Source organism: Heterocephalus glaber, unplaced genomic scaffold, assembly GCF_053883595.1.
Source record: "Heterocephalus glaber isolate CG9 unplaced genomic scaffold, H.glaber_assembly_v1.0 deba00000818, whole genome shotgun sequence".
In the NCBI taxonomy this organism is placed as follows: Eukaryota; Metazoa; Chordata; class Mammalia; order Rodentia; family Bathyergidae; genus Heterocephalus; species Heterocephalus glaber.
This window is the reverse complement of record NW_028258164.1, coordinates 13,369,768-13,382,989: the sequence shown is the minus strand read 5'-3', so window position 1 is coordinate 13,382,989 and position 13,222 is coordinate 13,369,768. Positions and strand designations below refer to the sequence as shown.

Genomic DNA, 13,222 nt, shown 5'->3' with positions numbered 1-13,222 from the left:
ACTCCTGGTACCAAACTCAAATGGGTGGAGGGGAGTGTTTTCCTCAGCCCTATTATTCTAGCTGCACTAACATTGTTTTAGACTATATTCTTGATGTGGAAGAGTTGAAACATAAATTTTAAAACCACATAGAAACCCAAAGTCACCTATATTTCTACCCAGACACAGTTTGCAATTTGCCTTTAAACTTGATGCATTGACATGAGCAGTATTCTGCCTTTAAATAACCATCCACCCATGGCTCAGACCTTCAGTCAATTGAGGGGAAGGTGCTGTCACCTAGGTACTGTTCTGTCCCCAATCCTGTGCACCTGAAACCGAGTAGCTGCTCAATAATTGTTCTTGTGGAAGGAGATCTCCTGGATGATTTGAAAAGTCCCCCTGGATGATTTGTTAGCTGTACAAGTCAACAAAGCTGCCAGAAATCTTGGGAAATGAGGATCAGTTCGTGACAAGAGAGAATCTCAGTTTAGAGAGTCAGGGCTGGCCAGGACAACCCGTCCAGCAAGTCTGCCTTACTTCTGATGTGTACACTCATATAAAGGCTGTTATTATGCCCTTCTGCTCAGCAAGGGGGCATAGCTCAGGGGTAGAGCATTTGACTGCAGATCAAGAGGTCCCTGGTTCAAATCCGGGTGCCCCCTGCCATCAGTCATTTTATTGCCAAACCTGACTGGATCTTTCTGTTTTCTTCTTCCTGGTCACTCTCATCACCACTTTCCTAGGTTCCATGGCAGATTTCTCTGGTGACATTGGTTATATGATGCAACAGATAGTTTCCTAGGTGTGAGTTTTGTTTTTTGTTTTTGCAGTACAGATGATTAAACCTTCACATTGAGTTACAAAACAACCCATTTAAAATTGTTACTTTCAGACAGCATGCAGTGTCACTAACCTGAAGACACTGGGCCCCAACTTGTAAAATACCCGCCTCAGCCTCCCAGAGTGCTGGGGTTACAGGTGTGCATCACCATGCCCAGCTATGGTCACCTTTTTAATGATCTGTATCTATTTGATTAAAGAACTTCTTAAATGGTTTCTCAGTAGAGTGTACATTGTGGAGGGCATGCAAACAGCAACTCAGCCTAGCTTAACCAGAATGGACCTCACTAAAAATACAGATCAACTGTAGTAATTTTGATTTGTCACACTTGGGGGGAATCTTGGAAGTTTAATTTTGGCAAGAAGAATGCTATGCTAACATCCAGTGATTCCAAGAGGCAAAAAAATTATGGAGGAGTTCACAATACTGTGTAACTCCAATCACCATTGGGTTGTAACATCAGTGAGGTCCCTGCTGGTGCCTCCATTCCTGCCTGAAATTTAAAGGATGCTGGGCTGGAGGTGCAGGCAATGCCCAGGTGCACACAGGTGGACATTTTGGGAAAGGCTTTGGAGGTTGCATTGAGGCTGTGCCCATAGTAGACAGATGACTGCTCAGTGGCCCATCACTGGTAGGAGTGGTGGCAGGCCATAAATAAGGACTCCACTCCCCGCATTAAAGCTCAGAATTGCAGCATGATTATTAGGTACCACTACAATGGCTGCTTTGAGGAAAGCATTTCACTGGTGATCAGGAAGCTGATTCCAATCCAGATCCTCCCTACTTACGCATACTTTAGAGAACAGTGTCTTTTCACCACTGAGTCTCATGATGCTGAACTTTTCTGCAAGATGGGATGAGAGGGGATTAGATCAGTTTGTCCCACACTCCTCCACGTGGTCACGCCATCTATGTGACCTCCAAATGCCTGCCCTTCTGTCCTGCTTCGGTCTCTCACTTTTCTTGAGTGTTCAGTTCTCTTGTGTTGCTGTCCTTTCTTCTAGTTTTGCCCTCAAACTGTGAACCCTCCATCCACATTCTGAGGAATGATGTGGCCTCAGTGCACAGATAGGCTGGGCCTCCTCCTTCCAGCTGTGCTGAGCTGGTGGCTTGGGGACAGCTGAATTCTCTGGTAAGGTGTCTCCCTCAGAGCCCAGGCCTGGAAAAAGAGAAGAGAAGAAGTGCAAAGAGTGACAAGGGCAAGACCAATCCCTGAGAGCCCTGTGTGCAGAGCTGAGAGTGGGTGGAGAAGAGGGAGGTTGGGAGAAGTTGAGCCGCTGGAGGGAGGAGAGAGCAGGACTCCAGCTCTAAACGGTGATTCCCACTCTGACACCACAGGGGGATGGAGGAGGAGGAGGCTGAGGGGCTGGAGGGCGCTATCGAGTTTCCTGTAATGAGGATATGGGGGAAGGAAAGGGGAAGGTCACAGCCAGGTGGAGTCTGTGTGAAGCAGGTCAGGCAGGTCCCCCAAGATCACTGGAAGGGAGGAGACATAGCAAAGCCTACTGGATCCTTGGGTGAGGCAATGCAGGCAAATGATGTTAATCATGAAAGCCTCCCAGGCCAGAGGGTGAGTGTTTAGGGCAAAGCATGTGATATACTGAAGCAGTTTGTGGTCCAATCCGGTCACTGCCTGGCCATTCATTTCATACTGGTGGTGGGTTGCAATTTCTGCCCTATGTCATGCTCCAGGAACTGGAGATGTCTCTATTCCTGTTTCATCGCCTTTGTGTCCCAAGTTGATGAAGAATGAAACCACAGATGGAGGAGGTAGGGTGCAAGCAAACTTATTTAAAAGAAATAAAGGCAAGGAAGTAAAACTCCTACTAGCCAAGAGTGTTCTGAGTAGGATATCCATGCGGGCTCTTTGTCTAAGGGTTTTAAAGTGGTTTAAAAGGGAGCTTGGGCTGTTGTATAAGCAGAATAGTCTCTACCCTAGAGGAGACTATATACATTTCAGGGTCCAATCTATGCAGAGTTCATGCAGGCTCCATGCAAGTTCCATGCAGGTCCCATGTGGCCTCCATGCAGGGCCAGTCACTGGGTCTCCCTAGGGAAGAACAGTGATGCCCATTCAGAGGACAGAATGTGACCCAGGACCTGGCTTGGAGGGCCTTCCAGCCTCTTCCTTCTCATGGGGCCACCACAGTCAGCAAGAGGTGCATTTCACTCCCATGCCCTTCAGGAGGCTCCTTATCTCAGCCATGTCCCTCTTCGGGGAAGAGGAGTATCTGAGGAAGAGGAGGCTTTCTGATGACTCAACCATACCAGACAGGAGAAGCTTCCTGGAGGGCTTTCTTATGGCTTCCCTCATATACTTTTCGTTATGGGAACGACTCTTTACCTTGAAGCTTGGGAACACCAGGGCATGCGAGTTATCACACATGGGCGGCAGAAAACTTTCCTCCCTGAACCCCATGGTATCTTCACTCTTCCTCAGAGTACCCTTAACTATGTGTCTATTCCTTAGCTATTAAACACATTACCTATTTGATCTATTTCTTTTGTTCATGTACATACAAACACACACACATTTGAACATACATACATCTGTATGTGTTTATGACTCTTTAGTAAACAGCGATCAGTGTGCCTGTACATGTTTTTAAATGTCACAATGGGGTCACATCACACATACAGTGCCAGGAGACTTTAATCCACTTTCCTTCATCAATATTTAAATAGCTTCCTATATTTCATTAATTCAGAAAAGGACACAACAAATCTCCACACACACAGTCTTCACCCATGGATAGAAGTGTTTCTGAGGGATGAACTCTTGAAGTTGGACACTTGGAGAGAATAATCTTTCCAGGGTGACTTTTTCCGCAAAAGCTATATGCTTGAGGTGGAAGAGTTGAAACATAAATAAAAATACATAAAAACCTGAAATCACCTGTACGTCCACTCAGACACAATTAGCCATTTGCCTCTAAGTGATGGATTATCACGACTGCCATTAAATAACCATCCATCCATGGCTCTGACCTTCAGTCAATAAGAGGAAGATGCTGTCACCTGGGTACAGTTCTGTCCCCAGTCTCGCGCACCTGAAAGCAAGCAGCTCCTCAAGAATTGTCCTTGTGGAAGGGGATCACCTGGATGATCTGAAAAGTTTGCTCAGCTATAGAAAACAACAAAGCCAAAGTCTCTCACCCAAGTTCCCTCATAAGTGTTGGAGCATTAAGGGCAGGAGAGAGTAGCAGTTCAGAAGGACATGGCTGGTCCAAGACATTCGGTCCAGCAAGTCTGCCTTGCTTCAGATGCATCAGTCATATAAAGGCTGTTATTATGCTCCTTTTCTTCAGCAAGGAGGTGTAGCTCAGCAATACAGCATTTAACTTACTTTATTGCCAAACCTACAGGGATCTTTATTCCCACTTGCTCTTCCACATTCAGTCTCAGCTTTCTCTGGTGACATCAAGTGTATGGCACAAGACATGTATTTGAGGGGGTGGCTTGGTTCAATTGTTTTTTTGTTTTTGGCACCAGGGATCGAACTTGGGTCCTGGCGCTTGTGCAGCAGGCGGCGAAACCACTGAGCTAAATGCCTGGCCCAAGGTTCAATTGTTTTTGTAATATAGGTGATTGGACCAAGGGCCTTGGCCCTGACTTTCATCCCTAACCTTTTTCAGTTTTTGTTAAGACACAAGGTCTCACTGAGTCACTATGTTGCCCACACTGCACCCCAACTTCAGATCCATCTACCTCAGCAGACCCAAGGGCTCAGATTATAGGTGTGTGTCAGCAGCGCCCCCACCCCCCGCTATGGACTTCTTTTTAATGATGTGTGTTTATTTTTGAAAAACAATTCCTAATTGTCTCGGCTGTAACTTTTACATTCTGGGGGGCATGCTGAATTACCAGCAAATCAGCCTAAATTGCAACAGAACTTCTGAGGAGTCTTACTAAAAATACAGACAGCTCTGGTAACTTTGATTTGTAGCACTCAGGGCGGAGGGGCTCTTGAAACATTAATTTTGGAAGGCACAATTCCCTGTTAATATGCAATGATTCAAGTGAAATAAAATAGTAGTATTTATTAATAGTAGTATTTAGGACAATGTAACTCTAAACAACGCTGCAGGAGAAACATCAAAGATATCCAAGCTAGTGCATTTATCGAGTAATGTGGAATAGTGGGCGGGATGTATACACAATATCCAGTTGTGCAGAGGTGGGACACTCTGAGTTGGTGACCATGGTAGCCAGGTGACCAATTGTATGGCACAGCACTGCTAGGGCAGGTGAAAGGCCGTAGGTAAGGCCTCAGCTCCCTGCAGTAAAGCTCAGAATGGAGCGTGATTATCAGGCAACATGAGTTGTTCTGAGCACAGCAGTTTTTCCAACTCTGTGGGTTGTCTCTTCATTCTGCTGGTGGTTTCTTTTGCTGTGCAGAAGATGTTTTTCAGGTCCCAGTTATTGATTCTTTGTAATAATTCCTCTGCAATTGAGGTTTTGTTCTTAAAGGCTTTCCCTACACGACAGTCTTCGGGAGTTTTGCCTATTCTAACTTCCAACAGATTTAGTATTTCTGTTTTACTGTTTGCATCTTTGATCCATTTTTATTTCAGTTTAGTGCATGGTGAGAGATGTGGGTCTGTGTATAATCTTCAGCATCTGCAAAGTCAGTTTTTCCAGCCCTGTTTATTAAAGAGGCTATTTGGGCCCATTGTCAAAGATAAGTGGATGAGTGTGTTGGGAGTTGTTTCTGCATCTTCTAACCCATTCCATTGATCCTCATGGGTGGGTTTTGTTTTTTTGTTGTTGTTGTTTTTTGTTTTGTTTTGTTTTGAGGGTTTTTTTTTTTTTTTGGCCAGTACCATGTTGTTTTATCAATGCAGCTTTTTAGTATAATTTCCAGTCAGGAATTGTGATGTCCCTGCCTTCCCTTTGTTGTCCAGAACTGCTTGTGCTATCCTAGGTCTCTTCTGATTCTGAATGAATTTTAAGATTGTCTTCTCTAATTTTATGATGTATACTATTGGTATTTTGATCAGGATTGCATTAAATAGGTATATTTATTTTGGGAGTATAGCCATTTTCACTCTATTGGTTCTTCCTGCCCAAGAGCAAAGGATATCTTTCCATTTTCTAATATCCTCTTCAATTTCCTTTTCAGAGTACTGTGGTTTTCAATGTAAAGGTCTTTTACTTCCTTCATTAGATCAATACCTAAATATTTTATTTTGGGGAAGTCACTGTGAAATGTGTGATTTCCCTAATTTCTCTCTCAGTGAGTGTGTCATTTGTGTGCAGGAATGCTATCTAGTTTTGAGTATTCACCTTGTATCTAGGTATACAACTGAATTTGGTTATTAGATCTAGAAGTCTTTCTATAGTGTTTTTCGGGTCTTCTATGTAGAGTATGGTGTTTTCCCTGAATCATGATAATTTAACTTCTTCCTTTCCTATCTTTATTCCTTTTATTTCTTTGTCTTATAATTTCTCTGGCTCTTGTTTCCAGAACAACATTGAATAGGAGTGGAGATAGTGGATATCTTTGTACTGTTCCCAATTTTAGAGTGAAAGCTTTCAGATTTTGTCCATTTAGTATGATGTTGGCTACTGGTTTGTCATATGTGGCTTTCATCAGAATGAGATAAAGACTACCTATATCAATTTTCTGAAGGTTTTTCTTTTATCATGAATGGGTATTGAACCTAGCCAAATGCTTTTTCTGCATCTACTGAGAGGATCATATGATTTTTCTCCTTGGCTCTGCTAATATAGTATATTACATTTATTGATTTGCATATTTTGGACCAACTCTGCATCCTTGGGACAATCCTACTTGGTCATGGTGTACAATTGTCTTCATGATTTGCTGCATTCTTTTTGCCAGTATCTCATTGAGGATTGTTGCATCTGTGTTCATTATGGAGTTTGGCCTGTAGTTCTCTTTTTTGGTTGGATCCTTCTCTGGTTTTGGTAACAGGGTAATGGTTGCTTCCAGGAATGAGTTTGAGAGTATTGCTTTTCTTTCAATTTCATTAAAGGTTTGAGGAGTAGTGGCATTAGATCTTCTCTAAATTTCTTGTAGAATTCAGCAGTGAATCTGTCCGGACCTGGCCTTTCCTTTGGTGGTAGGTTTTTAATTACATTTTCAGTTCAATTGACTGATATGCGGTTATTTAGAATTTTTATAGCTTCTTCTGTTTTTTGTTTTTGGGGGTTTTTTGGTACCAGTGATTGAACTGAGGACCTTGCACTTGGGAGGCAGGTGGCGGCACCACTGAGCTAAATCCCTGGCCCTTTTATAGCTTCTTGATTGATCTTTGGTACTTCATTTTTATCTAGGAATCTGTCCATTTCTTCTGTGTTTTCCATCTTCTTAGTATACAGTTTCTCAAAGTAGATATTGATGATATTCTGGATTTCTGCAGGATACTTTGTGATTTCACCTTTTTCATTCCTAGTTGTGTGAGGTTGAGTCTTTTACAAATAAACATTTATAGCTTTTATTTAATCTTTGAAAGAACCAACTCTTTGATTCCTTGATTCTATTTTTTTCCTAGTCTCAATTGCATCCATTTCTGCTCTGATCATTATCATTTCCTTCCTTATATGAGCTTTGGGCTAGACTTGCTCTTCTTTTGCTAGAAGTTTAAATTACAACACTAGATTATTCATTTGAGCTTGCTCTGCTTACCTGACATGGGAAGCCATTGCTCTAAATTTCCTACATAAGACTGCTTTCACTGTATCCCGTAAGTTTTGGTATGTTGTATTGGTGTTATTGTTTAATTGTAGAAACTCTCTAACTTCTTCTTTATGGTCAACTGTGACTCATTGGTTGTTCATGAGGGTGTTGTTTAATTTCCGTGTTTTTATGTAGTATCTGTGGTTTCTTTTGCCATTGACTTCTAATTTCATTGCACTATGGTCTAATAATATGAATGGGATAATTTCAATTCCTTTGCATTTACTTAAGCATGTTCTATGAGCTAGTATGTGCCCTATTTTAGAGAACGCTGCATGTGCAGCAGAGAATGTGTATTCTGATGTTTTGAGGTGGAACACTCTGTAGATATCTACTAAAAACACTTCTTCAAAAGTTTAATTCACATCTGATATTTCCATGTTGTTTTTTTGTCTAGTTCATCGGTCTACTTGTGAGGTTACCCATTACACTTGTATTAGTGTATTTTTTCTTTTTCATGTCCATTAATCTTTGTTTATATAATTGAGTTCCCTGTAATTTGGTGCATAGATATTTATGACAGTTATCTCTTCCTCTAGGACTGATCCCTTAAAAACTATATAGTGACCTTCTTTGTCTCTCTTGATCAGTCTTGGCTTGAAATCCACTTTGTCTGGAAATAGAATAGCTACCTCTGCTTTTTTCTGCATTCCCATCACATGCGGTATTGTTCTCCATCCTCTTACTTTCAGTGTATGATTTTCCTTTTCAGTTAAATGTGTTTCTTGTATGCAGCATATTGTTGCATCTTGATTCTTGATGCACTATGCCAGTCTATTTCTTTTGATTGGTGAATTGAGATGATTTTACTGATCTAACTGATATGTATTGACTTATCCTTATCATGCTGTTTTCCTGTTGTTGGTTCTCTTTCTTTGCCCTCTGTTTAATTGCATGCTTTGCCTGATGGATTCATTCTGTTGGTGTTCATGGAGGTTTCATTATGTCCTTCTATGATATCTTTCATAACCTTTTGGAGTGCTTCTTTGGTGATCATGAATTTCTTCAGGTGTTCTTTGTCACCAAAGTATCTTCTTTCTCCATCTACTTTGAAAGATAGTTTTGCAGAGTACATCAATCTGGGTTGGAGGTTATTTTCTTTTCAGGCTTGAAATACTTCACCCAGATCTACCCTTCACTTCAGTGTTTGTGATGAGAACTCTGCTGTCATTCTGATGGGCTTTTCTTTCTAGGTGATTTGTTTCTTTTCTCTAACAGCTTTTAATACTACATTGTTGTGTTGAATTTCTGAAATCGTTGCTATTATATGCCTTGGTGAATTATTTTTATCATGGCTAATTGGAGTTCTACATGCCTCACTTATCTGTATGTCAAATTCTTTTTCTATGTTTGGGGATTTTTCTGCCAATATCACTTTAAACATGTTTTTAATATCATTTCTGCTACCTCTGGATTTTTTATCACTCCAATCAATCTTATGTTATTCTTCTTTGCATCATCTAGCAGCCATTGGATTGAATTCTCATGGCTCCTTACTATTTTGTAGAAATCTATATTTTCATGATCACTAACCACAAACAAATATTCTAGAGAAGATATTCTGTCTTCACAATTCATTCTGCTGTATATACTTGCAACAGAATTTTCAATCTCCTGGATATCTGTTTGAACCTGTTTCATGGATTTCATTTGTTTCCTATTTTGGGCATTCATGGTTTCCATCATTTTCTCAAGGTTCTTTAATGTCTAATCTGTATCTACTCTACATTCACTAACCATGTCTTTCATTATGGTCATCATTTTGGTAGTTGTCTAAGAATTTTTTTTTTTTGGTAGTGGGGGTAGAACTCAAGACCTTGCCCTTGCAAGACAGACACCCCACCGCTGAGCTAAATCCCTGGCCCTGAGAAATTATTTTTTATTTGATTTGTTCTGGAGCCTCACTCATCTTCTTTGTTACTTCTGCTGTTACTACTTCAGAGAGTCCATGTGCATGGCTTTCGAATTGTTCCTCTTCATTGCCCCCTAGTTTTGCCTTTAGTGAGCTAGAAGTTTGGTGCTGCATGTTGCTCCCGTATCTTCTCATTTTCTTAAGTTTAATTTCTCCGCTGATGCTTGTAAATTGTTTAGGGTATGTAGGTTTATTGCTAGTATCAAGAACCCTTAGGGGCCAGGGATTTAGCTCAGTGGTTCTGCTGCCTGCCTCGCAAGCTCAAGGACCTGAGCTTGATCCCTGGTACAAAAAAAAAAAAAAAGAATCCTTAGGCAATGACTACTTCTCAGAGATGTCTTTCAGGAGTAGCTGTATTTTGGGTTTTGAATCTTTTGCAAGATCCTATCTCTTCAATTTAATGGAGATGCAAAATTGCTGCCTATTTGACTTGCCCTTGATTCTTTGGCACTGGCCTGTAGTATTGTTTATGACCAGAAGGCAACCTCAGTCTTGGCCTACCAGGAAGAACAGGCAAAAGTAGTACAATCAGTAATTAGAACAGTGGCAAGCACACCTTAGAAAATGATAAACTGATAAGTATTAATTTGCCACCTTTAATTGTATGAACAGGGTTTGTAGTCATATAGCAAAATCTAAAGTAAAGCAGAAAATTGTATTCAGTAAGAAGCCCCTCAATATGGTGATTCTACCACGAGGGAGAAAATTTAAAAGAGATTAGAGGGAACAAAGAGAAATAGTAGAAGAGAAAGAGATTAGCAGCAAGGCTGAAGGACAATGGAAGATTATGCAAGCTTTGGGAAACTGGTGAAGAAGATAGGAGGAAAAGAAAGAAGGAAGAAACAGAAATAAGGACAGAACAACAAAATCAACAACAAAGTGGAGATAATGTTCAAGCTCATATAAAAAGAAGAACAAATAATCCAGAGAAAGAAACAAAAACCCAAAAAATAACGATAGAGGAAAAAGTGTCCACCTCAGTGCATGTCTCTCCTGTCCCTAGTAGACAAAGGAGCAGACAGAACCCAGATCCATGTTGACTAATCCCAACAAACAAGCAGTAGAATTACGGCAGAGTGTTGGATAATCCCAGCAAGACTGCACCTTCAGCTCCACTGAAGTTCAGGCTGGTTCTGCTTTCTGGCTGTGAGACTGGTACCTGAGTTGTTCAGTCTGAAGCACTTGGAGCCTGCTTAATCTCAGTTCTCTGAATGTGGATGTCTTCCATGGCAGCGCCTCACCTTGACACTGGGAGCCACTAGATGGCGCCAACCTTCTCCAGCACTGTATTCTGAGTTCAATTGGCCCCTTTTCAAAATGGCAATGGGCCATTCGCCCAAACCTCACTGGAAGGGAATCTTGCACCAGCCACTGCAGTCGAAACATTCATTCTTATGCTTCACAAGTGCATTTCTCCGTGGAGGCCTTTGGGGTTGCCAATAGTCACCTTGTCTCTGCAGGTTAGAGCCACACCACCACCACCACCACCACCAGGAGCCAAAGCTCAAGGAGAAACTGCCACTTGCCACCCATCTTTCCTCCTTGAGGACCCTCTCTTAGCTCTTCCCATGGGCTCCAATTCTGGCTTCGGTTTCCTGCTGCGTCCTGGGGTCTCTTTTCCCTCCTTTTTCTCTTCCTCTGGAGAGCTTTTTATCTAAGAGTTTTTAAGTGCTTTAGAAGGGAGCTCAGGCTCTTGTGGAAGGAAAATCATCTCTACCCTAGAGGAGACTACAGACATTTCAGGGTCCAATCTATGCAGAGTTAATGCAGTGTCCAAGGCGCCCTGACCCAGGGGCCTGCCTGATCTTGCTCTGGGGACATCCCCCACAGCTGACTGACACCTGGCAGATGTTTTTGTAAGATCTCTGAAGGATGGTGTAGACTCTGTTGTAGGCTTCACGACTCGGCTTCAGGGCCCCCTGGCCTTACTTACTAATAGAATCCTGACTCTTGTCTCACCAATCCTGTTACACTGCTTCTCCCAAGCTGGTAGTACATTTTCTTCCCAGTCCTTCCCCGATATTAGTATTGGTTCCTTAATGTTTTCAGGAATATCAATTGCTTTTCCAACTACTATTTTGGTAGGGCTCATTCTCTATCTACATTACTAAGAAGAGGAATTTGGAGGATTAGCATTATCATAGATTGTAGCTCTCTAGGAAGTGCCCTGAACAGTGCATTGCCCAGCAACATCAGGTCTGACAGTCAAGACCTGTGTCAAGAAGGACCACTCATAGTCTCGGAGTCTCTGTACATAGGTTCTGTCATGACGGGCACCACCATGACTCTGAGGATAATTCTACTAGCCAGGATCAATGCCGTTGACAGCACCAGCATGGAAGCTAGGAGGACAGAGGCTCCTCCAAGGCTTTTGAGGAGGGAATCTGTGTCATGTTGTGAGACAGGGGGAGGAACTTTGTGTGATGCAGTTTGGGCAGCTCTGGAGAGTCCCCACCTTGAAGTGGCAACTCACAAGTTGGAAGTGCCTTGGGTGTGCTCTGCACATGAAGATATTCACTGAATCTTATATGAGCAAGAGGGAGCATAGCTCAGTGGTAGAGCATTTGACTGCAGATCAAAAGGTCCCCAATTCAAATCTGATTCCCTCCATCCTACTTTTGACCTTTCTTTTTTTTTAATGAATTTTATTGGTAGATTTTAGGAATACGGTATAATGACATTCATCATTGGAAATTTGCACCTTTACATAATCTTTCTTGGTTCTTATTTTTTCCCCACTCCCCTGCCCTACCTTCAACCCCTCCATCCCTCACTCCCTCCCTATTTACAAAGACTTTGTTTCCATTTTTTCCTTTTCTGATATTGCCATTCCCTTCTTTCCTTTCCCCTAGCCCTCCCACTTCCCCTTCCCCTTTGCCCCTTTTCTTTCTGTTTCACATTATCTATTATACCTTTCAGTCCTTATTTACACTTTCAGTTTCTCACACTAGAGAAACTATTTGGTATTTACACATGTGTATCCTATTTATTTCACAGAAGAGTATCACCTCAATGTGCATTCATTGAGCTATAAATGTCTCCAATTTCTCATTTTTTATGGCTGGGTACTACTCCATTTTATTTTTTAAAAATCACATCTTCTTTATCCAGTCTCCAGTTGATGGGCATTTAGGCTGTTTCCAAGTTTTAGCTATTACAAATTGTGCTGCTATGAACATGGGTGCGCATATATCACTGTGGTATGATTCTTTTAAATCTTTGGGGAAGAAACCCAGCAGGGGAATAGCTGGGTCAAATGGGACTTCCAGTCCTTGTTCTTTGAGGTATCTCCATACTGATTTCTACAGTGGTTGCACCAGTGTACACTCCCACCAGCAGTGGAGCAGGGTTCCTCTTTCCCCTCAGCCCCACCAGCATTTGTTATTGGTTGATTTCATGATAGCATCCATTCTTTCTCGAGTGAGGTGGAATCTCAGTGTTGTTTTCATTTGCATTTCTCGAATGACAGGTGATGTTGAACATTTTTTTCATGTGTTTATTTGCTATTTCTACTTCTTTGAGAAATGTCTGCTCATTTCAGATGCCCATTTTTGGATTGGGCCTCTAAATTTGGGAGGTCTGATTTTTTAAAATTCTTTGTAGATTCTAGATAGTAGACCTTTGTCTGAGGAACAGCAGGTGAAAATTTTTCCCCACATTGTGGGTTGTCTCTTCACAATGCTGGTGGCCTCTCTTGCTGTGCAGAACCTTTTTAATAAAAAGAGATCCCACTTGTTGATTGTTTATGCAAGTTCACAGGCAACTGAGGTTTTGTTCATAAAAT

The 13,222-nt window shown here is 41.7% G+C and overlaps 1 non-coding gene across 1 annotated transcript; it reads left to right on the top strand.

Annotated features, from left to right (window-relative positions):
- The first annotated feature begins 572 nt into the window (after positions 1-572).
- On the top strand, positions 573-644 carry Trnac-gca (transfer RNA cysteine (anticodon GCA)). Its single transcript has one exon. It is a non-coding gene; the product is annotated as a tRNA-Cys (tRNA).
- The last annotated feature ends 12,578 nt before the right edge of the window (positions 645-13,222 follow it).